Source organism: Octodon degus, unplaced genomic scaffold (genome assembly GCF_000260255.1).
Source record: "Octodon degus isolate 3935 unplaced genomic scaffold, OctDeg1.0 scaffold00122, whole genome shotgun sequence".
Taxonomy (NCBI): domain Eukaryota; kingdom Metazoa; phylum Chordata; class Mammalia; order Rodentia; family Octodontidae; genus Octodon; species Octodon degus.
This window is the reverse complement of record NW_004524698.1, coordinates 7,379,431-7,383,885: the sequence shown is the minus strand read 5'-3', so window position 1 is coordinate 7,383,885 and position 4,455 is coordinate 7,379,431. Positions and strand designations below refer to the sequence as shown.

General features: G+C 40.2%; 1 protein-coding gene and 1 pseudogene across 6 annotated transcripts in view; one reads left to right on the top strand and one right to left on the bottom strand.

Moving 5' to 3' along the window:
- Tom1l2 (target of myb1 like 2 membrane trafficking protein) overlaps window positions 1-4,455 on the bottom strand; it is a 136,739-nt gene that overhangs the window by 120,850 nt on the left and 11,434 nt on the right. The window lies entirely within an intron of this gene.
- LOC101560782 lies at window positions 4,028-4,298 on the top strand (annotated as a pseudogene).

Sequence of the window (4,455 nt, the reverse complement as noted above, 5' to 3'; positions counted from 1 at the left end):
AAACAAACAAAAAAACCAAAAAGACCAAGGCAGGTTCAGAGGGTTGGAACCGCAGCTTACTTCCAGGAAACGAGCTAAGGCAGAGTCACCAATGATCAATGATGTATTCAATCACAGCTGTGTCACAAAACTTCCATCAAAACCCCTACACAAACCAGGCATGGTGGCACACGCCTGTAATCCCAGAGCTGGGCCCTGGGGAGACTGAAAACAGGAGGATCATTACAACTCCGAGCTACATAGTGAGACCCTGTACCAAATACATAAAACAAACAAATCCAAAAAAACAAACTATACAACAGGGTTCTGACCATAGGGAAACACTGAGGCTGGTAGGCCTACAGGGGGCATGGAGTTTTCTGTCACCTCCCATACCCAGTTCTATGCATTGTGTTCAACTGGCTCTTCCTGAGTTGTACCCTTTATAACATCAATGAGAGTAAAGTGTTCTCTTGAATTTTGAAAGCCACCCTAAGGAGCAGAATGTGGTGGGGTTAATCCCAGCACCCTGGATGCAGAGGTAAGAGAACTGACAGTTTAGTCCTAGCCTCGGCAGCTTAACAGCTTAGCAAGATTCTATCGCAAAAAAAAAAAAAGAAAGGGCTGGGTTATAAGAAATGAAAGGAAGGAAGAGGGAAGGGGAGAGATAGGGATGTAAAAATAATTAAAATGTGTTATGTATATGTACCAACTCCCCACAGTGAATGCAATAATTATGTACTACAAATACTAATATAAATAATTTTTTAAAAAAGATTATTTCAATTCAAAAGTGTGTGGGTAGATGCTACGGATATAGCTCAGTGTGAAGACTCTAGTTCAATCCCTAGTACTTCACCCCAAGAAAAAGAAGAAGAGGAAGAAGGAGAAGGGGAAGGGGAAGGACAAAGGGAAGGGGAAGAAGAAAAAGAAGGAGATGAAGAAAACATCATAGGAATTCCTGATTTATAGCCAGTCATTCCAAAATACAGGTGAAAATTAAGAACTTTCAATGAGGGCACAAAAGGGGCTGTCTTGTAGAAATAAACCCTAAATCTGGAGATTGGATGATCAGTGTGAGAATTAGGTGAACTGCAGGACACATAGTTTGTATCAGGAAAACAACAAAGCTATGTATTTATTACAAGTACTGTGAAGCTGAAACAGCACCAGCTTACCCTTTCTGGATCTGTTCCCTACCTATAAAAAGTGAAAGGGTTAGGCCAAAATAACTAGGGCCCTTCCATTTGGAATCCTATGACTCACTGAAGTGCTGGTTTAAGAATTTCCAAAGTTAACATGAGACACTCTCATTTTCTGAAAGCCACCAGCAAATTCAGCCTTCAAATCCCAAGCAACATCATTTCTCAGACCTCATTTCCTATTTTGACTAATGACATGCCAAAACTCTGTGTGATTTCTCCTTTGAGGAGCACCAAAAAATACTCAACAGTGTCCCATTACAGGGCCCTGTCCTTGTCCCCAGCACTCAAAGACTTACAATCCAATTCTTTGAGATGGAAAAAAAAAATCAGTCTCTCTCTATTATACTCAATTTTAAACCAAAACCTGAGACAGAAATTTTTGATGTGCCTCCCAGACTATAAGGCTTGCACTTCATTAATGATTAAAACAGCAGCTGGTAATGTTTTAAAAGCAAGTTGGTCAGTTAGACAATAGCATCTGTTTAAATTCCTTTGCTTGTTCCACCCAAAACTATAGCTCTCAAATACATCCAAAGAGAAAGTAAAATGCACAGGCACAGGTCTTACCTTCTTAGTAAACTAAGAGCCTCAGTGTGGGCAAAAAAAGTAAATCCTTCGACCAAATCCTCAAAAAACTTGTGGGGAGAAAGGGAACACTTAGACAGTGAGTCCTACTGGAAAGACCAAACTGGGTGAATAATCTACAATACTAAGGCAGAGATGAAGTCAAGACAATGATTAGCAGAGTTTCAGCTATTAAGTTCATTCAGGAGTCCATTTATGCAATTCCAAAAGTAATTACTGATCTGTTCAGTTCAGGAATCAAGAGCACTGACTCTGGAGTCTACTGACCCGGGTGGGTTCTGCTCTGCCACTTACAAATCACCTATCTTGAGAAGCTAGAGAGCTTGAGAGCTACAGTGATACAGTCAAGTTCAGCCTAGCCAGCTTACCCACTTAGCAAGACCCTTTCTCAAAATACAAAAAATTTCTAAAATGATCTGGGGATTTAGCTCGGTGAGAAAGCCTCTGAGTTCAATCTCCAGTTAGGGTAGAGGGATAACACCAAAGCACAGGCATAAACTTGGACTTAAAACTAAAAACTTTTCCATATCAAAGGATATTCTTAACAGAGTAATAAAAAGGAACACACAGACACACAACCTGGGACAACTTTTGAGCAACAAGGCTCCCAGGGAATTCATCTTCTGCCAGTCCTCAGGGCCGATGTATTATCTCCTTAGAGGTATGATTATGACTGAGATGTTTATTTTTTTCAACTTTCCTGTATATTCTGACTGTTCTGTATTAGAAAAACAATGATCTAAATATCTTTGTGTTTGGAACATAGTCATCCCAGTGTTTCAAACCCTGAAATAAATATAAGCATGAAAAAAAAATTTTAAACATAACCTAGGGCTAGGGAGATGGCTCAGGAGAATAAGCACTTCCCTGGCAAGCACAAGGGTCTGAGTTCAATCCCCGGTTCCTCAAAAAAAATAAATAAATACAATAATAATAATAATAATAATAATAACCTAAAGAATGAAAGAAAATATTTGGAAATTATGTAGCTGACAGTGATTAATATCCATAATGTAAGGAGAACTCTTAAAATGAATGAAAGCAAAACACTCCATTCAACCAGACAAGGACTTGAGAAGACGCTTCTCCAAAGAAGAACAAATGGTTAATGAGCACATGGAAAGATGATACCCAGCACCAGGGAAAGGCAAATCTATGCTACAATGTGACACTACTTCACACACACTAGGAAAGCAAAAATAAGTGCACCAGGCTGGTCCTCACTAGAGAGGATGAGGCAGGAGGACCACCAGGAGACAAGCCTGGGTAACAAAGTGAGTTTAAGGTCAGCCTGAACTACATAGTGAAACCTGTCTCAAAAAACAAAAGTATTTGTGAGAATGTAGAGAAACTGGTATCCTTGTGCACTAATAGTGGGACTATCAAATGGTGTACCAGCCATGAAAAACAGTATGGTGTGTCATCAAAACATTAAAAATAAAATTACCATATGATCCAGCAATTCAACTTGTTTTTTTTTTTTTTTTTTTTGTGGACTCGGGGATTGAACTCAGACCCTTGTGCTTGCCAGGGAAGTTTTTATTCCACTGAGCCATCTCCCTAGCCCAGCAATTCAACTTCTGTGTATACACCCAAAAGAATTAAACAAATATTCATTCATGCATATCTGAATTATCAAAAAGTGGAAGCCACAAAAATGTTCATCAGTAGATGAATGGTTAAACAAAGTGGCATAAGCACACAATGGAATATTACACTGCCTTAAAAAGGAAATATGGGGACCACATGTATAGGTCACTGATAAATATATGTTTAGTATGAGCATGGCCCTGTGTCTAATCCCCAGTAGGAAGAAAGAGAGAGAAATACAGAGAGAGGAAGGAAGGAGGAAAGGAGGAGGAAGGGAAGGAGAGGGAAGAGAGAGTGAGAGAAAGAGAGAGGGAGAGGAAGACAGAAAGAGAAGGAAGGGGAGGGCAGGGGAAGAAAAGAGACTAATTTTGACAAGTTTGAACATGGACAAACCTTTTAGACATTATGCTGAGTGAAATAACTCAGACACAGAAGAACAAACACTGCATGATTTCTACATGCATGGTATTCCTAGAGTCACATGTAGAGTGACAGAAAGTAGAATGGTGGTTACCGGGGGTGAGAGGAGACAAAAGATGGTATTTTACTGTTGCATATTTAAAATACCTCTGAAGAACCATGGTGATGGCTGTACAATGATGTGAATGCCCCTAATGCTACTGAACCGCACACTTAAAATGGTAAAGAGCCAATCTCTGGACTCCAAGATGGCTTCCGTTGTACCTTTGAAAGAGAAGAGACTCTTAAGATATGAAAGTAGGGGAGCTGCCCAGCTGGATACTGATGAGGAATTTCTCCCCCGCGGGCATTGCTGGAGCATTTCAGAGAGGTTACTACGGGTATTACAGCAAGTACATTAATGTGAAAAAAGGGAGCATCGTGGGGGTGAACATGGTGCTGGAAGCCTACATCCTTTTCAACTACTGCCTTTCTTACAAGGAACTCAAACATGAGCGGCGACGCAAGTACCACTGAAAAGGGGCCGTGTGGAGGGCACCCTGCCCTCTAGCCTGTGACTGCCTTGTCCTGCTCCCGTCTGTGAACAGCTTAATCATGGCTCAATTTATTCATAGCCGAGGTGAGAATTAATGCTCAATAAATGACCACTAAAAAAAAAAGGTTAAAATTTTAAAAT